Source organism: Triturus cristatus, chromosome 7, assembly GCF_964204655.1.
Source record: "Triturus cristatus chromosome 7, aTriCri1.1, whole genome shotgun sequence".
Taxonomy (NCBI): Eukaryota; Metazoa; Chordata; class Amphibia; order Caudata; family Salamandridae; genus Triturus; species Triturus cristatus.
Genome location: NC_140590.1, coordinates 1363030411 through 1363053587, shown reverse-complemented (window position 1 = coordinate 1363053587; position 23177 = coordinate 1363030411). Strand labels below are relative to the sequence as shown.

General features: G+C 43.2%; 1 protein-coding gene across 1 annotated transcript in view; it reads left to right on the top strand.

Annotated features, from left to right (window-relative positions):
* Positions 1–23177, top strand: part of UQCC1 (ubiquinol-cytochrome c reductase complex assembly factor 1) — a 426281-nt gene that overhangs the window by 210071 nt on the left and 193033 nt on the right. The window lies entirely within an intron of this gene.

The following is a 23177-nucleotide window of genomic DNA, read 5'->3' as shown; positions in this document are numbered from 1 at the left end:
GAGTAGAGTGTCGTAGAGTGGAGTGGCATAGAGTGAGGTGGAGTTGTGTGGAGCAGAGTGGAGTGGCATAGAGGGTGTTGAGTGGAGTAGAGTGTTTTAGAGTAGAGCGGTGTAGAGTGGAGTGGAGTAGTGTGTCATAGAATAGAGTGGAATAAACTGGCATAGAGGAGTTGTGTAGAGATTTTCGTAGAGTGGATTAGTGTCATAGAATGGCATAGAGTGCAGTAGAGTGGAGTGGCATAGATTGGAATCGAGTGTCAGGGGAGCAGAGTTTAATGAAGTAGAGCATCATAGAGTGGAGTATCATGGAGTTGAGTACAGTGGCCTAGAGTTAAGTTGTGTAAAATACAGTCATGCAGAGTAGATTGGCACAGAGTTCAGTGGTGTAAAGTGCATTGTTTTGAGTAAAGGGTTGTAGATTGCAGTGACTTAGAGTAGCATTGAGTGCAGTGGCATAGAGTAGAGTGATGCAGTGTTGATTGCAGTGGTGTAGAGTGCAGTGGCACAGAGTGGATTAGAGTGGTATTGATTGAAGCGGCATGGAGTGGAGTAGTGTAGGGTAGTGTGCAGAGCCGTAGAGTGCAGTGGCATAGAGTTCCGTGGTGCAGAGTACAGTAGGGTGGTGCAGAGTAGAGTGCCGTCGTACAGAGTTGAGTTTCAGAGTGCAGGTGTGTAGAGTGGTGCAGAAAGCAATGACGTATAGTGGAGTGGTGTAGAGTGCAATGGTGTAGAATGACGTTATGTGCAGTGGCATAGAGTGTAGCGGCATAGAGTGTAGGGGCATAGAGTAGAATATTGTATAGTATAGTAGCTTAAAGTGCAGTGGTGCAAAGTATCTGGCATAGGTGCAGTGGTGTAGGGTGCATCGGTTTTGAGTAAAGTGATGTAGAGTGCATTGTCTTAGAGCTCAGTGGTTTAGAGTACAGTGGCATAGCGTAGACTGCAGAGGCTTAGAGTGGCGCAGAGCCGAGTAGAGTGGCATAGAATGCAGTGGTATTGAGTGCAGTGGCACAGAGTAGATTGTTTCAGAGTAGAGTGAGTGATGTAGAGTGGAGTGGTGCAGGGTAGAGTGGAGTGGCATAGAGTAGTGGCGTAGAGTGCATTGACGTAAAGGGCATTGCTGCAAAGTGGAAGTGGCGTAGAGTGGAGTGGTGCAAAGTGGAGTGGCCTAAACAGGAGTGGTGTTGAGTGTAGTCTACATGTAGACAGGGGATGCGTCGAAATCCATGTTGCAAGTATCTGGGCCACTTCCGGTGAGTGATAAAAATAATTTGTTGATTTATATAGCGTGGCTTATCACCCGTGATGGTATCCAGGCGCTGTCCATGGAAACGGGGAGATTAGGTTATTTGCCCAGAATCACAGGATGTTGAGCGGCTACCGAGACGCGAACCCGGATCCCTAGCTCAAGCCGCTGCACCACATCCTCTCCAGCACAGGTGCAGGGTTAGAGACTTTGATTTCCCTGAGCCTCAAGCAACAGAAGGCAAGCCAACACGCCCTTGGAGATCACTTGGAAGAAGGCAAAGTCCAGCTCTCAACTTCAACAGAGTCAGAGAGCAGCAGGCAGCAGGGCAACAAGCAGAAAAGCAGGCATTCATGGTCGGCAGTCCAGTTGAGTCCTTTGAGCAGCACAGCAGTTCTTCTGACAGAGTCCAGTTGTAGACCCAGAAGTGTCTGATTTGTGTGGATCAGGGACCCTGTACTTATATCCAAAATGGCCTTTGAAGTGGAGGTGATATCAGAGGCTGGCCTCTGAAGTACACAAAATCTCTTTCCGCCCAGTACTGTCTGTCAGGCTAACCCTTGGAGGTAAATCAGTGCTTTGTGTGTGGACAGGACACTACCTATTGAAGTGTATCAGTCCCTCAGAGCAGTGAAAGGTCCACTTTCTAAAAGTGACATTTCTGAAACAGTAATTTTAAATCCAACTTCACCAGTAAAGAGGATTTCTCAAGACCATTCCAAACGTATGAAACATGAAAAAGCTACCCCTCCCTGATCAGAAAATACAGCTTAAAAGTCTATTAATGAATTCCCAATGCTAGCCAGTGAGAGGAGTAGGCCTTGCAGTTGTGAAAAACAAAATAGGCTGTTTGTCACTACCAGGACTCATAAAACATAAAAGTACATGCCCTACCTTTTGCGTACATAGCACCCTGCCCTTTGGGTTACCAAGGGCATCCATAGGGGTGGCTTATATGTTTATGAAAGAGCAGTTTAAGGCTTGGCAAGTAGTTTTAAATGTCAACTCGGAGTGGCAGTGAATTGCACACAGAGGCCCTACTGTGGCGGGTCTGAGACATGGTTAGGGTCTACTTAGGTGAGTGGCACAAGCTGTGCTGCAGGCCCATTAGTAGCCTTTAATTTATGGGCCCTGTACACATGTAGTACACTTTACTAAGAACTTATAATTAAATGAAAAATGCCAATTGGGTATGAGCCAATGTTGCCATGTTTAGTAGAGTGCAGTGGTGTAGAGTCCCGAGGCATTGTGAGGAACGGTGCAGAGTACAGTGCAGTGGCGTGGATTGGTGCAAAGTAGAGTGGAGTGGGGTAACCAGGAGTATGCATGGTATGGTAGAGTACTGTCATTACAGACAACACACCTTCAATTGAAATTGCTATTACGTTTGCACTCATATATAGTTTTACTGATAAAAGTATACAGCGCACAAATGATAATGTGTGGAAATGTCATCACCCAATGTATTGATTTGATCGTCACCACAGTTCATTTACAGACCTTTACATTTTGTTGTGTGCTAGAAAAAAAATAACGTACAGCCTTCCTCAAGCGGAGACAGTAGTCAGCATGATTGTCACATAAATCCTCTCATTTTAAAGTCGGAGAAAGATAAACACCAAGGTCCCTGGAAGACACAGCCTAAAATTTGACCTCTGTCTTTGAATGCACAGCAATTATGACAAGATGTAAAGGCCTGTTTACAGAAAGTGAGTTTGTGGAAGAATACAGTAAACCAGATATGGGTAGTGGGATTGATGAACTCGAGCTGGACAGCCTAAAGCGAATAAAGCCAACAAATTTAAAGCCAGAAAATGTGAGTTACAAAGCCAATGGTAAGCAACAGGTGGAATGCATTCCTAGGTCAACTTTATGAATATCCCCAAGATGTCTTTAGCAAACCAGACATCTGCACTGTTTGGTAGGCTGCGACCTTACCACTGCACAAACTCTCCATTGACCACTCGCAACAAAAGAATTAACCATTCAAATGATTGTTCCTCTGGTTTAATTGAAGGTCTTTCCAGATTTGCCCGAATGGGTGCCCAGGAAGAGAATGTATGCAAGGCCGTAACATGTAAGCTGGCAATATGCAAATAAAAAAATAATATTACATATGCCTTCATTTCCTTGTCATTCTTCCTGAAGCATATTCCCCATACCCTTTTTACATACAGAGTAATACACCTGAAATGAATTACTTGTCTGAGAAATTGTACAAAAGTTCTCCAAATGTTTTACTTACATTGTGGCACTGAATATTTTTTAATAGCCACTGCAATCAGCTCTCCTCTAACTCCTGCAATACTGTTCCTGCCATCAAAGGTCCTACTGGACATACTTTGATCATTCCTCTCTTTCAAACGTGATTGCTCATTCTCCTCTTCTTCACCAGGGTCTATACGTTTACGCTCCAGCCTAGCGCCAAGCTTGAACTTGCATCCCAGCAACTCATCAGCTGAGAGGGGACTTACACTCATATTGAATGAACAGCATTCTTCTTTCCCCACACCTTCTATTTTCCTCTAAAGCATATTGACCCTTGCCTGATGGATGCGAGCTTTAAACACTGTAATGACCACTGTGATTACACACAACTCAGCCAAAGTAATTCTACTATGATTAATATAATTTAATTATTTTTAAACATTGTGCCATCTCACCCTATAGAATAGAACTCTGTAGTCTTTGGTTAGCTGAAGTGAAAAACATTCACTCTCATACACTCTCGTGAAAAATTAATTGTTCTTGAAGTGCTCGTGTAGCTCACACAGTCTTCCACTGCACCTGTTGAGGCTTAATCTAGGTTTTGTAAATGTCAACCCTAGATTACCTCTATGGGCCAACCTTGGAAAACGCTCCTGTAACTTTACCGGATTATAATTTTTTTACCACCAAATATGATACCTAGTTCCTAATCCTTTTATTTGCCATCTTCTGAAACAACTGCATATCTACTCAGCACTGAGGTTAATCTAGTCGGAGCCCATTCTCAGTGTGCTGCATTCATTCTGAGTCTTCCATGGGCGAGTCAAGGGCAGCTCCGTCTGCGGCAGTCGCTGCCTCAGTCTCTCCCTCATCAAGTGGGATTCTCCACTCTGGTGGTTGCCCTGTCAATGGAGCAGTTAAGAGAAATGGTGCCCCGAGGTGGGTGAGCGAAGAGCCTCCACTATCAATGCCCTGGAGTACAAGAGGCATACCACAATGCTGAAAGCACCAAAGAACACTTGCTCCTGCCTTACCGTTTCTAATGCCAGAGAGTTTGCTGTTGGTTACTTAGTGCTGCTAGAGACCACCAAGTGTTGCGAGACTCTCGACATTCAGGAAACATCCCCATGGCTTGCATTCTAGGCTCACTTTTGCCTCAGTGCAAAACCCCGCACTCTATTGTGATAGAAATACCTCTGTTGTGCTACTAGATATGTAGCCCGGGTGCAGGTCCAAACGCGAAAGCCCAGTTGTTCTGGAAAAAACACTTTATAATTTGTGTGCCTACTTCTATACCAAAGGGGTAAATATTTCTGAATTACATCATTGCGAATAAGAGAGAGAGAGCCTCTGCACCTGTGCGAACCGACGCCTTGCAAATCAATTGGTTCAAGCGACGACTGGTGGCTTTCATATCAGTGTGATACCCCACATTATGAGCTCAAATGTTAAGACGCCTGGCGAACAAAGCGCGGTAAACGTTCTATAGAAATAGGGCTGGATTAAGACTGTAAGAAGCCCTAACCCCTTAAAAGATTTTGGTGCCCCCATATATATTATCTGATTCAAAACATAAACACTAATAAACCGTAAAATAGCATTTTATTTGTCAAGCTTACAGTAAGATGGGAAATTTTGTATACTTCCACTTTTTTTTAGGTTCAGCTACACCATTTGCAGTTTTGCACCATATGGTCCATGCTAAATCCGGCAATGGAAGATTTCAGTGGTTCCCCCCCTTCCCTTGATGCCCTAAGCTCGTGCTTATTTTGCTTCATGGTTAATCCATGCCTGAGCGCATCCTTCTTGTAATATGTAGAAACAATATGATTTGCCCACAGACGCTTGTTTGGTTATATGAGCTCGTATAGATTTGCTAAGGATCTTCGAAATTAGATTGCTGTAGCTGCATGTTAACTGAGCACGTTCTGTAGCCATGTCTATCAAATTACTTGGCTGTGGTTATGTTTTGATTGGTCAGCATCCCAACATTTTACTAGTATGACAGCATGCTCTCCGTGCGAAGGGCTTGGTTTAAAGTATGATCTGTTCGTTTTGAACAGAATTATGGGTTGTGAATGTGCTTTACATTTAATTGACGTGGCTTGCACTAATGGCTGTGTTAGCCGTAAGGAGGATGGAATGAATGCTTCTTTGTGTTTCTTAACGGCAGCCCTCAGTAACGTATTGGTAATGTGTAATGGAGCTGGCAAGTTAACATATAAAGTGGCACTGAGGCTAAAATATGACATTTTTTAAGGTTTTGTCTTGGAATCAGGGAAGCTTGGAATTGGACATTCAGCAGTGAAGATAAACTCACCCGTGGTTTCTGACTGTGCCTTGATTCTGGGATACAGTCTCGTGAAGAAAGTCTGCAGCAGAATTTTTTTTGTGGTTAGGTAGCGAATTAGAGAGAATATTTCTTCCCCATCAGTGAACTTTAACTTAGTTCATATCTCCCACAATGCTTCTCAATTTTTGGGGAGGAGTTTGTATCATCTTTAAAAGCACAAAGAAAGACTTTTGAGAACATATAAAGTGTTAAAATACTGCTCCTGGGTTAGATGTTTTAAATTTTTTTTTCGCATATATATATTTTTTTTTCGTCTCCAAGTTTCGCTTTTTGAAGCCCTGTATTTTTGTCCTGTGTGATAGGGTTTGCCAGGATAGTTTGACTTCCAGTGGATTCCGGGACCCTTTCTCTAATACAGAAATGGCAAGAAAATCTAGAATTCTCTGAATGCCCAAAGGAGACAGCAGAGGCAAACAAATATTAGGCTGGTGCTCCCTGCACTATAACGTTGACCAAAGCAAAACCTGTGTGGCAGTATTGTTCATAGATCTCGATGGCTGATGAACCCAAATGTAGTAGGCCTAGCATTGATGTCATTGTTCTAAAACTGCCCCTCCAAAATTAAGAGACATTTGGCCTCTGTATGAAGGCCTTGTGAAGTCTGTGTGTGCCCGCTGCGATCTGCAGCCCTTCCCCATTCAAAATCAGGGCTTCAATTACTAGCGCCTTGGTATTTGGTTATTATTTAACTCACCTCATATATACCGATATCCTTGGATAAAAAACATTAGTTACGACTTTCCCCATTGAAATGGGGAATAGCATGCACTTTTTTGCTTACTACAACAGAATCAGCACATGCCCGTATTTACCAGATAGTTTCTCCCCAATACATTTTGGCATGTTTGATCTGCTGAAATATATTGTGGGTGGAGGAGAATTTGACTTTCGTATTTTTTCGACAAACTCCTAATTCCAGCACCCCTGCTAACAGTGGTGTGCGTGGGTGTTGGATATTTGAGGACACTCATAATCAAAGCCCAAGAGGAGTTATCCAGATACTCAAAATCTAGATATTGCTTATTCTCAAGCTTGTTCCTTACAGTGATAAAGACACTCCAAATGATATGCATTAGTCCACTCCACACCACATGTGTGTATTATGACAAAGTGCGTAAGTGTACGCCACACAAATCAACCTAAACTATTTCAAACAAACTGATACACCTTTCCCACTGGTTATCGCTCATTCGAGAAGTATAGTGTTGCATGACAGTAATAAGGCTTGCAGTGTTGGTAAAATCAAACGCTATGAAACCCGTGGTGATACATTTCATAAACTAGAAAAACAATAAAAGGCACAAGAGGAGACTCTAATTATATGTGGACCGCAGCTCCTGTCAAACACATTAATCCTCTAGGGAAGTAAGTAATTAATTTTCAAGTTGCCAAGCAGAATATACTTTTAGTGCTAAAGATGCATTGCTTATGTTTGTAGAAAGTCCAGTGGTAAGCTACACCCTTACTCACACGTGAGAGGAAAGCCTTTAAGTAATCTGTCTGACTTAATAGGCACATGCAGCTTAAGGAGGGAATTGGGAAGACGGCCACGATAAGAGACTATCTACCTCTTTCATATGCATCTTCTCCAGAAGCATGACATCTTTAAATTTAAAGATTTAACAAGAACAAATAAGTAGGTGTTAGATCTTTAGTCCCACCAGAAAGAACAATGACCAGGCAGAGAGAAGGTGCGTGACAGTCACTATGGTGGGCAAAATAGAGGCTACATTGGATTTACTTCTACCGAACAATCTCAAGGTGGAATACGGTGTTAAAAAAGACTATCAACGAATTACTTCATTAGGATGTTGACCTGCTTAGAAGACCCTGTTGAAATGGATATGGCACATGGAGTTTCATTCAGGTCTGCTGGATGGGGAGCAGTAGGCACTGTCATATGTTATGTGTTTATTTTGGGGGGAACTTTGGGGTCTTGAGTTTTCCGAAGACAGAGAACCGAGGAAAGGCTCTTCCTATTGAAATCCTTCTCCTCTACCCCTCTGCCATGATGCAGAGCTTGTAAACTCCTGAAAAGGATTAAAAGCCCAGCCAGGCATGTTAACTTGTCCCTGAAACAAATGTTTAAAGGGTCCTGTTCACTGTTCTCTCCATCAGACCTTTCTGTTAAACCCCTTCCGTGTGCTAGCTTTTTGAAAGGGACGAATGGCATTGTGAGTCCTATACAAAACAAAAACATGCATATACAAAACTTGTGGTTCTGATTAAGTTTATATAGAATTACGAAAAGTTTGGAACCTAATCAATTAATTCATGACTTGTAAGACAATTTTTTGTCTTTTAGAACAGGTCGGTCGTAAACTAGCATCCGAATGTTTTTGTACAACTTTTCAGTTCGCAGTTTCTTGGAAGTTTTAACATTTAAGGCATGGAATAAACAGCGTCCTTGCCCTTACGTTATGCTTTCCCTGCTTGTACTTTTGCTCTCATAAAACGTGTGTGGCCTCGCATTGCACCTCCTATCTGAATTTTTGTTTGGGCATGTAGTGGAGAACCCTACGCATAAGAAGGGGTGTGTGTCTTTTTTGTTAATGAATATTTCGTTTGCTTTTTATTGATGCAAACATTCATATCTTATTAAGTTTAGTACAATGCGTGTAGTAAGCATTTTGTAGCTCTAGATCCAGGTCCAGCTAATTACTTTCAGCCGGTTGATGCCTCTAGTCTGACCTCAGTTTTGTAGGTGCATCACGCTTGTGCCCTGCCACTATGCAAGGTCTGTGTGCTTTCTTAGGAGCCACGGTGTCATCAAGATAGTGACATAAGCTGGGGTTAAGCTGGTTCTCAGGGACGATGCGCATGTAGGAAGAGGAGAAGGAGAAAAGCCGGTTTAGAGAGGATGTGAAGAGCAATTTTTGATTCTAAGTTCATTTCCACTTGAGTATATTTGTCATGCTCTCTTGCCCTGCCTCGGTTCTCTCTTGTGTCCTTTGTTGTGGTTCACGCCCAATTTCTATTCATTTTTTGAACATTTTACTTTACCATTATAAGATGCTTCTCTGCCACATTAGAACGCAAAAGACACAAACTTGATGGACGGAATGCAGAACAAATCAAAACATTCACCCCCAGTCAAGAGATCTGGGTTAAATCCATCATTCTTTTGCTCACCATGCCACCCCAGTTTAGACCTGGCCATATGGAAATCAGTCTTGGCCCTGTGCCTCATGGGAACAGTCCAGCACGAACTGCCAAGCCAGGTCCTCCCTGGACCAGAAACAAGCATCCTAGGACCGGTTTCAGGGTTTCACCCCTCTTCAGCCAGGATAGCTTGATTCCAGTGGCACAGTGAGCCCAGGACCCACGTCTGGGCATACCTGGCGCACTTGGGGCGAGAAAGCAAAAGACACACAATTGGTGGACGGATTGCTGAACAAATCAAAACATTCACCCCCAGTCAAGAGATCGGGTTCAATCCATCATTCTTTTGCTCACCATGCCACCCCAGTTTAGACCTGACCATATGCAAATCAGTCATGACCCTGTGCCTCATGGGAACAGTCCAGTCCGAACTGCCAAGCCAGGTCCTCCCTGGACTGGAAACAAGCATCCTAGGACCGGTTTCGGGGTTTCACCCCTCTTCAGCCAGGATAGCTTATTCCAGTGGCAAAGTGAGCCCAGGACCCACTTCTGGGCATTTCTGGCACACTTAGGGCGAGAAGGCACAGGGTCAAGACTGATTTGCATATGGCCAGGTCTAAACTGGGGTGACATGGTGAGCAAAAGAATGATGGATTTAACCCAGATCTCCTTATGGGGGGTGAATGTTGATTGTTTTGCATTCCGTCCATCAATTGTGTGTCTTTTGCTTTCTCGCCCTAAGTGCGCCAGGTATGCCCAGAAGTGGGTCCTGGGCTCACTGTGCCACTGGAATCAAGCTATCCTGGCTGAAGAGGGGTGAAACCCCGAAACCGGTCCCAGGATGCTTGTTTCCGGTCCAGGGAGGACCTGGCTTGGCAGTTCGGGCTGGACTGTTCCCATGAGGCACAGGGTCAAGACTGATTTGCATATGGCCAGGTCTAACCTGGGGTGGCATGTTGAACAAAAGAATGATGGATTTAACCCAGATCTCCTGACTGGGGGTGAATGTTTTGATTTGTTTTGCATTCCGTCCATCAATTGTGTGTCTTTTGCCATGTTAGAACGGTAAATATTAATGGGCGCCATCCAGATTTGTTAAAAAAAAAAAAAAATCATGATTTTTGGGGTTAATGCAAGCATTCATATCTTTTTATGTTTAGTCCACTTTGTGCCATTAGCATTTTGTCGGTCTGGAAATAATTTAATTAAATAGTTATATAGATCTTTATAGAGCACATACTGCCAAGAGAATGGACTTTCTGCATTGTTGGGAGTTCAGGAACTGGGCTCAAATGTGGTTGTTCTTGCTGCATCATCAGTAGTCAAACTTAACGTTCATGTGCTGTTTCCTTGTGCATGATATTGCTGCCCTAGATCCAGGTTGCAGTTATAACTGTCAGCTGGCGGATGTCTCTGACATCTGTTTTGCAGGTGCATAATGCGTGAGGCCTGCCGACCCTGCAAGGTCTGTGTACTTTCTTAGGCACTATAGCGTCATGAAGAGAGTGGCATAAGCTGGTGATTAAGCTTCTTCTCAAGGAACGATGTTCTTTTAGCAAGAAGAAAAGGAGACCATCTATTTGAGGGAGGATAGAAAGATCAAATCGTGATGATAAATTCAGTTTCGATAAAATGCTAGTCCACCTCTGAAGGATAGAAGGCTCAGTCTGCCACGCCACAATTCGGAATTGTGGCCTGCTTATCCTTGAATATTTCAGAGATGGTTGTGCATCTCACTGACCGTGATAACCTTCTCCTTGGCGCACAAAGGCAGTCTAGAGGTACTGGGCTCCATTTGCATCAATTGGAGTCGTTCACCCCAGTGGTCCTGGAGCCACCGTACAATTTCACACCAAACTGGATAACCAAGAAGTCCTCTTCAGCACTTGAATGTTTCAGTTCCGTCCAAGGCTTACTGAAGAAAGTGAGGTGAGTGAGACATAGTAATTCCAACTAATATGCTCAACATCCAGTTAATGCTTTACTTTATGAAAGTAAGGTATTTTAACTCACAAGGAAATATACCACAGATAAAATAAGATACATAGTGAAAACAATCAGTCTCCATAAGCCAGATTTCTAACCTCAAACAACTAAGCACTATGAAAACAGTTGACATTGGAATATACAGTCCACATTGCTCAGAGTTAGTCAACAAAGGTTATGTTATGTTGTATTTATTGAGCGCATGGCTGCCCCAGCAACGGGGCATCCCAGCGCTGAATCGGCAAAGCAGGGCAGGCAAGGAAAAGTTAATGGTCAGAAAATAACGAGGTCTTCAGGTCCCTTCTAAAGGCCCAGTGATCCTGGATGCACCAAGTGGAAAGGGGCAGGGAGTTCTAGAGGGTGGGGACTATCTCCCAAAAGAAACGCCCGCCTGTTATAGCCCTACACACCCGGGGTGGTCATCCGAGCAAAAGGCACAGGCAGGAATATGGGGAAGACACAGATCAATACATGCGTCCTCTAATCTTAGAGGACGGCCCTCTGGGCGCTGCGATGTTGATCGCATATGCGATTCATATCAGTTCAAGATGTATGTCCTCAATAATTCTGAAGCAATTGTTTGTTGAAAAAATATTTTTTTAATTCCATCCATGAATATATCCATTTGTATGTTGCATAATTTCAATCATATGTTTCAACATTCTTTGAAAGATATTCCCAATGCATTTCGTGCACTCATGTGCACTTCTTCAGGGGAAGTCTAAATGAAAACCAAAAATTAACTAAATGAGGGTCCACACCCTAACATGCATGTATCTAATTAATTTGATCCAAAAATTCAGTTATGGTTAGTGTGTCAATTTATAAGAGATGATATACATAAAATATCATGCACTCAGTTGGTGGTTCTTATCTTGCCATATGATTGAAAAAAAGTGAAGCGAAGCGTGAGAAATCAGTTGTACAGGCCTGTGAAATGTGCTCTTAGTGAACGCGTGAATGGCGTAAAGCCAAACATAAGGAAAAGGTGTAATAATTATATGCGTATGTGCGGTGATATAGACCATTTTGAAGAATCGAATCTAAAGCATATCCAGCATATCCGGCCGAACAGTGCATTAATTGATAAACAAAGTGTCACGGTGTACACCGCTGTGAGTTCTAAAAACATGCCATGTCAGTGTCTCTCAAATGAAGAGATTGTATTACAGTTCGTGATTCCAAATGTTTGGATCTTACCTTCCGGTTATTGAAACCGCGTCTTGGCATTTTGTTCCAAGTATCTTAGTGTGTGGATTCATGTGAGACGCCATTCATATCGGGCGTATGTCAAGGATATAGAAAACGGACTTGCGGTCTTGTGACCTAGTTCCTTGTTAGTGCAACCAAATAGGCGCCATTTTATAGTGTGTTATGTGTATTAACTTATCGTCTGAATTCATCAAGTTGTTTATGGCCAAAGGGAGTATCTCACGATCTGAAGAGACAATGTGTTTCTAACTGTTGTCAGGAAATATCTAGGTTATATAGATGCTTTTTCAATTTATCGAACAAGTTTGAGCGCCATGTTGATTTGGGCTCGTGTAAGCTAATAGTTTAGTGATGTGTTAGTGATAACTCTAAAGGGAACGCTAAAGCATTAGCTATAATGGAGTAAGATCTCAAAGTGAGGTGCAAAAAACATAGGAAACATTTTTAAACGAAACAAACAAAATATGACACAGAATTGCTAAATTAATGGTTATCAGTACGTTAATGGCAAGTTCCTAATACCGGCGAGTGATCACAGTTAACAAGCAAATTCCAGGCGATCATTGAGTCCCTTCGGTTTCATTGAACCTAACCTATAAATCCAATTGTTCTCCCTCTGTAACAAGACTTTATTATTGTCTTTCCCTTCTACCTTCTCCACGACTTCCAGAATAGTACATTTCAGTTGTGCAATATTGTGTTGTCTCTCATGAAAGTGGGTGGCTACTGTTGATTTGATGGTCTTCGTTCTGATGTTGCTCTTATGTTCCAATATACGGGTTTTTATTTTTCTGGTTGTTTTTTTCCGACGTCAACTAAGTCGCAAGGGCATTTCAAGAGGTAAATTACGTTTGAGGTATCGCAGGTGGCTGTGACATTCAATTTTATTGGTGTACCTCTCGTTGGGTGCATGATGGTGTTGCCTTTAATTATACTGTTGCAATTGCTGCAGTTATGGCAGGGAATAGTTCCTTTATGTGTAACCGAATCTGATTTAACAGTTGGTTTGAGAAGTTCCTGAATGTTTCTACTTCTTGTATAGGCAAACATTGGTTCATTGCCGAAAATACGTTTGAAGTCCGGTTCGCCTGCCAGTAGTGGCCAATGTGTGGGGATAATTTGTTTGTATTGGTAACTCATGGTGGAATATTTTGATATTACAACCATTCTAGATTGTTCAATTTTTGTTGATGGTTGTAATAATTCTCTACGAGTTTTGAGAGAACATTTCATTATTGCTTGTTGGCGTATTTCTTCCGAATATCCACGTTCCTGAAATCGACTCACCTATTTTTGGTCTGTGTCTGTAACTCAGTGTGTTCGGATACTATTCTTTTTACTCTGTAGAGTTGCGAGAGTGGTAAGTGATTTTTCAATGGGAGCTGGTGAAAACTTCTGTAGTGCAAGAAGTTGTTATGATCCGTGGGCTTCTTGAATAGGGTAGTTTCAATTTTATTCCCTTTTCTTGTCAGTGATACATCAAGGTATGAAATGGAGGTATTGTCAATCTGAAAATGTGAACTGTATTTGTTCGTTGATTGTATTAAGGTGTTCCAGAGCCATTGTCAGATCCAAATATGTACCTTGTCACAATACGAAAATATCATCAATATAACGTAAAAATAAAAGTGCATGTTTTTTCCAAGTGTCCAAACTCAAGATGTGTTTGTTCTCAAAAATATTCATGAAGGTGTTCTCATAGACAGGAGCAGCACAATTGCCCATCGAAGTGCCTGTTAGTTGTAGGTAGTACTCATCTTCCCATCTAAAATAACTCTGGTATAATGTAAAAGTTAAGAGTTCCATGAGAAATACTTGGAAGTCAAGGTTCAATTGTGATGTTAATAGGATCTCTTCGACTGCTTCAATCCCTAGATTGTGGGAGAGGGAGGTGTAGAGAGATTTAATGTTGATGGTGCACATCCATACTTCCTCAATGTCAGGCAGTTGAATATATTCAACCTTATTTAAGAAATCAGTAGTGTGCTTAACGTAGGTGTTCGTCTTTATCACAAACTGTTGTAGGTGTGTATCCAAAATGTTTCCTATTGGTTCATGTATGCTCCCTCTAGTTGTAATGATCGGACGAAAAGGTGGATATTTGAGGTCTTTATGAATTTTTCGAAGCATATATAAGGTAGGTGTTCTTGGATGTGATTGTGTTAAGTATTTTTTGTTTTTCTCAGTTATTGTTCCTTCTTCACTGGCTTTAGTAAGGAGCTGATGTAATTGCTCTTGAAAGCTTTCCGTTGGATTATATCCTAATGGGATATATGTCTCTCTGTCTTTTACATGTTCATTGACATGAGATTTGTAAAAGCTTGCATACATTAACACAAGAGCTCCTCCTTTATCTGCCCTTTGGCAAATGATGTTGGGTTGTTTGCGAGTTTCTTGAGTGTGTTAAGTTCTTTCATAGACAGATTCTGCAGTTTGGATCGTTTCTTAAAGTCTAATTTCATGATGTCATTTTTTACTAGGTTTTCAAATGAGTCCAACGTCTTGTGACTCACGGGTGCCTGTTAGTGCTTCTAATCCTTAGATTTTTTAGTTGTTTGTCTTCTTCTTTGTCTTGAGGTTGCACAATGTTCTCAAAGAAATGACGTAATCTCAAATTACGCATACATTTAAATATACTCACATCTAATTCCAATTTATTGGTGTAATGTGTAAGGTACAAAAGAGGTGCCTTTTTGTAGAGTTTGAATTTCCATTGGATTGAGCTTGTATGTCGAAATGTTGATCACTAGTTGATTAGTGTTCAAGTCTTCTTCCCCCTGTTGCGTTTGCCCACTTGTGTGGGTATTTTTGGGTGCATTATTGTTTGATCAGTGTCTTTTGCCCCTCCTGGGTCTTCGCTGTCTTTTTGGCCAACCCCTAAAAAAGGAATGCCTGTAGTTGATTGTGTTGTTGTTGAAGTAGATGGTTGTTCCACTGTAGGTCTTTGTGTTGCAGTTCTAGAATCTCGTTCTGAAGAGGAAGTTTCAGTTTCTGTATTCCCATTGTAAGGTTTATTCTGTCGTCTTCTGGCATACACAGATCACCCAGGATGGGTGGGCCAGAGCCCGTTAGGATTTTATGAGAGAGACAAAGGACCTTAAAGTGGATTCTTTACTCTACTGAGATACAGTGCGGCAGGTGGAGGAGGCCAGAGACAGAGCAGTGCTTCGCAAGAGCAAAGAGTAGCCGAGCCGCAGCGTTCTGTGCTCGCTGGAGCCTTTTAATAACTGTTTTGTTAGACCCAAGATGCAGCGCATTGTAATAGTCTAACCTGTCCAGTATGGTAGACTGAATTATAATCTGACGCGTGTGGGAATCGAAAAGTCCTAAAACGGGCTTTAAGCCCCGTAAAAGTCTGAAGCAAATGCCTGCTACTGATTTAGTCTGGGCATCAAAGGATAGGGCACTGTCTACCCAGACACCCAGGTTCTTGACAGCTGTTTTAGGTAGAGTAACTGTACCCATACTTGTTATTTGGCTTCTGCAATTAATAGGAAATACAATTTTCCCATCAGGCCACTATTCCACCACCTAGAGGAAAAGAAGTGCTCACTATTTCTTGGATAAGACAGCGCTCTGGTGATGTCAGGGTGTTAAAAGGTTACATCAGCGCCAGGCAGGAACACCACCTTTTTACATGCTCACTTTTAAAGTTAACATCTTTCATGAACATTGACATGTGACACACATTTGCTTGTATGCCTGTATGGGATAATGTTATAAAGAAATACGGGAGTCCATTGGTTCATGTAGGATACTTCTTTAATGGTAGCCTTGTTCCATCACAGGTGGTCAGGATAACAGGAGGAAGTTAGATAGTACAAGATTAGCCCCACCAGGAGCAAGCTCCATTCAGCTCAGCCTGAGTCACCAACTGCCAAACTCCTCTCTAGAGAGGCACCCAGGCATTCCATGATGTCATGCAACATTCCATCCCCAACAGAGCTGTGCAGTAGAGAAAAGCTAACAAGTAATCTACAACACATCCTCTTCCCTTAGGGAACAAAAGAAGTAAAGTAAGATACCCCATAAACCTTAGGCAAGAAGGTGCAGCAATAAAGTACACCTAACCTTGGGAGTAATGCACGAGGTATCACAAAACGACTGGCATGAACAGACATATGTTAAAGATCGCAAACAACATCACTACACGCCCCATCCCCCTCCCTTAGGGAAAATAATGCAAAGCAACAGATGAAAAACACAATGCAACAGGAAAGACGAACACCCACCCAACCTCCCCAAAAGTGGGTACACCCAGGGAAAACACCCTGTAACCAGGTGGATGTAAATACAGACCCTTGGAAGAAAACAACATCTCCAAAAACAACAACAAGGATTAGGCTAGAAGACATGCTGACTCGTAAGATCCACCAAGAGTAACAAAGAGATCTAAACACCAAACTGCACACTCAAAGTCCTCCAAACATGAAACCCTTGGCCACGAGTTCCATGGAGGTGGACTTTGACCGTAACCCAGTGTCAACTAGAAAAGAAGAGCCAATGATAGCGCCAGTCAAGCACGCCAAAAACACAGAGTACTAACCCTTGAAAAAAAACAACCTCCCCTAAATAGGGTACACCATAGAGTACACAGACCCAAGAAAACTAGACAACTACCACCACAACCTCCCCAAATAATGAGTACACAATAAGTTAAACATTAAAAACAAAACAGAGGCATTGCCTACCCCCACAACCTCCCCAAAGGAATGGGTACACTCTAAGTACAAAGACAACAACTTAAAGGCATTGACTACCTACAAACGCAACCAAAACCACATCCCCTAACAAGTCTACACCTGGAAGCGAACGCAGGGTACTAACCCAGAAGCACCGAAAACTAAATCAGAGGCCAAAAATTACCCCCACAACCTCCCCAAATAAATGGGTACACTCAAAAAAAAAAACTCAGACTACCCAGAAACAACACCACCACCCCTACGTATTGTGGGAAACACCACAGAGTGCTTGTCTAGCGAACTAGTACAGGACATTGACCAGCCAGCAGTGACAAAACACCACGGTACACGACAAGAATATACAACGAGAAAGACACACAACTTCACTTTAGTAGAAAACAGCATAATAAGGCTAAGCAAAACAACAGACTTGTTGAATGAATTGAAACATTAAGTTCCCCATGGCTCTCACAAGCCAATACAAGCAATGCTGTGAGAGAAGGCAAGAAGACATACTAAGCACCGGTGATCGGTCTATCACCCGAGAATTCCACACAAGACCTCCCACAGCTGCCAACCTTCAATGAAGAAAATCTGAGTCCCTCTAGTGCACATTCGCTGAATCCTGCCGTTACAAATAAGTGCTCCCACGTTCAAAGCTCTATGCTGAGTCACACGTTTGATCATAAAGTTCCATTACCTCATCGTGAATTACACAATGTCCTCCCCTTTCTGTGCCGCCCTGCCCGTTGACCACAAGCAAGTCAAAAAGTAAAATCGAGCGGGTTGTCCTGGAAACTCTGCACCCAACACCACAGCGTAACCTTGTCCATTGTCCAAACGTTGCAGTCAATGGCGATTCCGAATAAAGTATTTCAAACCGCTCAAGCCAAAAAACGTGGTTGGCAAAGAGGACTTCACAACTGAATACAACGAGACCCAGTATGTGCTGTTACCAAGCACAAGATGGCGGCACGCCGCATCACGTTGAGCCGAGTGGCTCACAGCGCGCTGCTGCAGACAGGCGTCACGAAGCAGTGAAAGAACGAAGACGTCACCATGAGCGATGAGGATCCGCGCGACGCTGGAGAACGGTGAGGAGCGCGAGCACCAACTTTGAAAATAAACGATGCGCTGCCGAAGCGATCCACTTTTTAAAAATGAATCCTGGTAAATAAAGATCAGATTTCACCAGAAAGTGCGCAATGTCCCACAAGGTGCCACAACTCGCACAGCAAGTGCTCCTTAGTTGCTGAAAGCCTTACGACTGTCCCAAATAAAGCGCTGCCCCGAACTCCACACAGAAAGGGTGCTAGTCGTTGTTGTTGGCTCCACAAAGTTCACAAAACAAGTTCCAGACCAGACACTGGGACAGACTCACTGTTGACGCGCAGAGAGGCTTGAAGCAAGAGACTAGGAAGTCATGCAGGTGACAGCAGACAGATGGGTGACAGTAGACTAAACGCCCAGGCTGCAGGCTGTCCAGCATAGATGGGCAAGATTGAAAACGAATCGCTTTGAAGGTGATCACCAAAGTCCTTCTCTTCCCTAAAATACACCCCCGCTCTCAGCTGAAGAGGTACAACGTTAGTGGGAAGGGCAGAAAACACAGCAGGCTTGTTGAGAGAGACTGTTCACTGATGACAGCAGGTTCCAGAGTGAAGTGAATACAAACGCCCAGGCTGCAGGCTGTCCAGGTGGTACAGGACACTGGTGGGGCTGACCAGGGCGTTACTTTTGGGTTTCAATTGACGTGTTGAAAGTCCTTAAAGTCCTTAGTTCCTCTCCTTTAGGTTCCTTAGTTGCTAGAAGTCCTTACTCCTTAGAGCACACGTCACCTCTCCTTTAGGTTCCTTAGTTGCTAGAAGTCCTTACTCCTTAGAGCACACGTCAGTCCTCAAGATCGTCGCCAAAATGTTATAAAGAAGTACGGGAGTCCATTGGTTCATGTAGGATACTTCTTTAATGGTAGCCTTGTTCCATCACAGGTGGTCAGGATAACAGGAGGAAGTTAGATAGTACAAGATTAGCCCCACCAGGAGCAAGCTCCATTCAGCTCAGCCTGAGTCACCAACTGCCAAACTCCTCTCTAGAGAGGCACCCAGGCATTCCATGATGTCATGCAACATTCCATCCCCAACAGAGCTGTGCAGTAGAGAAAAGCTAACAAGTAATCTACAACAGATAACATTCTCTGAAATTACTTGCTTACGTTTACACTTGGCACAGGGTCCTGACTGATTTGCATATGGCCAGGTATAAACTGGGGTGGCATGGTGAGCAAAAGAATGATGGATTTAACCCAGATCTCTTGACTGGGGGTGAATGTTTTGATTTGTTCTGCATTCCGTCCATCAATTGTGTGTCTTTTACATTTACACTTCTTCGTAGGCGTATTATCAGAGGATTGAACTTTGTGTTCAAGAGCTAAAGTTCACTGTGCAAAACGTTGTTGTTTGTTATTGCCCGCTTGGCAACAGCACTGTAAGGAAAGAGTTAATAATGGTGGCCTGACTTGGGCTTCGGCATGGCAACATGGGTGAAGTTTGTTATATAAATGACATCATTCCTTGGTCTAGGGAGAGAAGCATTTTACTGACACTGTCAAGGTCGCCCCATGCCGGAATTCCAGCCCAGCTTAATCCTATTTACCTCCTGAGAAGGATGGTGCCCAGCTCTGCACTGAGACTGACTCCCAGATTAAACATACTCACAGGTAACTGAGAAGTTAGATCACCCTCAGGGATTCTGACAGATTCACCCTCCCTAGGCATACTAGGTTAGGGAGCACTAGGTAGGAGAATAACTTTAACTACACTTATATGCAAGTATATAATCCGGTGACAGCACAATAATTGAACTGTTCATTTTCTTTACCAGTCTTATGATGCTTATTACTCTGTTTTGTTTTGTTCTATTAATAATTACTGCGCACAAATATAAAAAAAGAATCTTATTACTTTAATAAATAATTGAACTGTTAGTTTGAGTATGTCTTGTGTTTCCCTTTGGGCATGCATAAGTTACCAAACAAAAGGGCTTTAGATCTGTTTCCATGATTTCCTTGGGGAGTTGGGGTTGTCCTGTTCTGAGGTTGCACATACCACCTGTTACTTGCTAGGTTAGAGGTACATATGGTGCACTGTGAGCTAGCCAGAACTAAGGCCAACCTATCCTGATAGTGTATGTGGACTCAGTCTCGCAAAGTTTTGATGTTTATGTTGTCCACCTAACATACAGTTTTACTGAGAAAATAGGAACCGTACAACAATTGGTACCTATCGCCTTAAGCACAGTTACTGAACCCACTAGTCCAGTAGCCACTGCTCTACCCATAGTAGAATAGTGGCTCGTCAAAGTGTCAGTACAGCCTGATACCCACAGCTGACACAAAAATGGATAGAGGTCTGTATCTTAGAGCTCACCGTTCACAGTCTAGAATTTTTAATAGAAGGGTATCCACCAGGGTGGTGCTACTTGCTGCTGATACAGGACAAGTAAGGGTAAAGCAGGAGACTATTTAAACCCTGGTGCATGGTTCAAGGGTTCAAATGGTAAGTCCACAGGGGATCCAGAAGCTCCCACAGGCTCCTACAGCACTGGGGAGTGGGGAGAGAGGAAACACTCTTAACTTCAATGTCAAGGTGCTAATCTGTTCCCCTTGTTGTTGTTGATGTGCAGTAAGTTTCCTTATCTCTACAGCTGCCTCGAGTCTCCTTGTTCTTCAAAGCGGTCATCCTTCCACAGGCCCTGTAGACAAATCCTGACAGACATCTGGTTGCTGCTTGGCTGCTGCAAAGTCTTTGGGGTGGTCAACTCAAGGGCAGTGTCTCTTGTGAGAGTTGCAAATTGCTTTTTGCACACAAATCAGCCTTATCATACCCAGACCCTATTTCTGGATCTGAGCATGGCTATCCAATGGGATTCCATTGCAGAATCTCTGCTTATTCAACTAGCCAGGTATGTGGACCTTTTCAGGAAACAAGTAAAATGTTAAACAATGCACTTGTCGTTGAGGTTAGTCTTTCATTGTTTTCTCATGGACATTCTGATCCAGTTAGGGTGTTTGCTCCTGTGTGAATGTTTCTTGCACATTCACTAAACGAGTTCTACCTTCTGCATGGTGGTCAGCCTGCTGCCCTCCTCTCCTGTCTGTTGGTACATAAGTGTGCTATTCCTATAGAGGAATGTACATTAATTCCTGAGAGGGCCCAGGGTATAGAAGAATGACTATCACCCAGGGGAGGGGAAGGTCATCCCAGCAGAGGGAAAGTCTGAGATAGACACAAATAAGAGTTGAATCGTTTCCACACCCTTTTCTGCTCTCTAAGGAGCAGTCTGCGGGTGATAAAGGCCAGAGTATGCTCCCTTTCCTTCTCATTCAGCTGTGCAAGGACTGCTCCCACTCTTTGGCCTGACATGTCTGTTTGCAAAATAAAGGTCTGACCTCAATCAGGGGCATCCAGTGCAGGTGCATTACATAGTGCAGACTTTTAAGCCATCAAAGGCCTCCTAAAACACTTGAGTTCTGATCACATTCCTAGGCTGTTTCTTGTATGTCAGGGCTTTCTGAGCGGTAACTATGGGCCCATAGTTTGCCACTAAGTTCCAGTAGTAACCAGAATGGCACAAGAAGGCCCATATCCCTGTCTGCTTGGACGTTTACCTCAAGGGGTCAAATCTTTTCATTTCCCACCAAACTTGGTGCCCCCCCCACTGAAACCTTTTTCTCCTCACCTCACAAGTAAATAAGGGAGTGGCTTACTTTTCTTGACTTTCTCAGCAATTGCAAGTATAGAAATGGTATAATCCCTGCGGACACATGGTGTCAGCCTCTGGGGCTCCCTTGTAGCACCTGTGTTAACTAAATAAATAAAGCCCTTCCTAATCAATTGTTTCCTTTTCTGCAGTTTCCCCTGTAAGCAAACAGAAGAAATGGGAAGAGAAGATCCCACTTTCTCTTGAGTCCCTATCATGCTCTTTAAGATCTTAGTGAAGCTTTCGACCAACCCATTCATATGGCGGCGTTGTGCTGTGGAGAAATGGCATATCACACCTACTTCTCCCTACACTGCCTTCATGCATGGTGACGAAATTCATTCCTCTGTCAGAATCCACGGTCTTGAGAAATCCTCTAAAACATACATAGGAGAGTCATAGTGCTCCTCAAAGCTAGAAAAAAACCACCCTAGCAGTGTGGGCTTGAAAAGACGGGCTGGTGTGTTTTTTGTTAGGATTCGGTTTCTCCAAACGCTCAACTTTTATGACCCCACTGCCAAGAAGCCACCAAAACTCAAGATCAAAACAACAGTTGAAAAGGAGCGTTAAATTCAATAAAAGATTGTCCGTTCAATAAACCCAAAGAACATACACTTCTCCATCAATAGATCAAATAATCATGATTAACTGTACAGTAGTTATTCAGGAGTCTTGTGAGTCTCTTAGAATCCAATTTTATTCAACAAATGCAATTTGACAGACGCAGTCCATTCAGCCCAGCCAACGCATTTTGTCCCTGTGGGACTTCATCAGGGTTGTCAATATTTCAGTGTCATATTCAACCAGGTCTCAGATTTTGTCCCTATTCCATAATTCTTCATAAATAGAATCTCATGCTACAAGGTGGTGTGTTGTATTACCGCTTGATCTCCATCACTCATGTTCCCTGGTCCACATGTCCACACTGTTGTTTTGCTCCTCAAAGCTACTTCCTCAGGATACCTGGTGACATAATACAACACAACAAGAATGCACTTTTTGCCTAAGGAGAAAATAAGTCAAAAGGCTCAACTCTATCAATCTTGACTTGCTAAAATGGTACCCCCACCACATGTTATGGGCTTTAAAGATGCTTTGGTCTAGCCACTAGACAGGCTAGGCAGGTCCAGCAAAACTTCGCACATTGCCCCGCTAAGCGTACCTTGGAGTTACAGGAAAGTCCTATACACCTGAGGAACCATCATCAGCCTCTTGCTGGCTGATGTGTCAGTGGCGGCAGGCTTATCTTCTTGAGTCAGTTTGTGCTTACCGACTACTCGAGGGGCAATCTTCCAGAGACCCACAAAAGTAGGGCATTCAGCATGTGCCAAAACTGTCCCTGGGACAGTGCTTATGGCACAAGTAGTTCCTGCAGCTCCAGCAGGGGCACAAACTCCAACACCTTATCTCCTCTGGATTATTGACTGCTTCTCTGACTGAATCAGGGAGTTTGGGTGCTAAAAGAGGTGCCTTCACATAGCCTGTCCTTGGTTCTGTTTTAGACCTACTTCCTTCTGATTTCTCTTCTTCTAGGATGGTCCTCACCTCATTAGGATGCTGGTTTACAGTCTGTACCCTGGTGAGCACAGCTAACGAAATTCAGGCCATATAAGCCTTATCTCGTGGTACT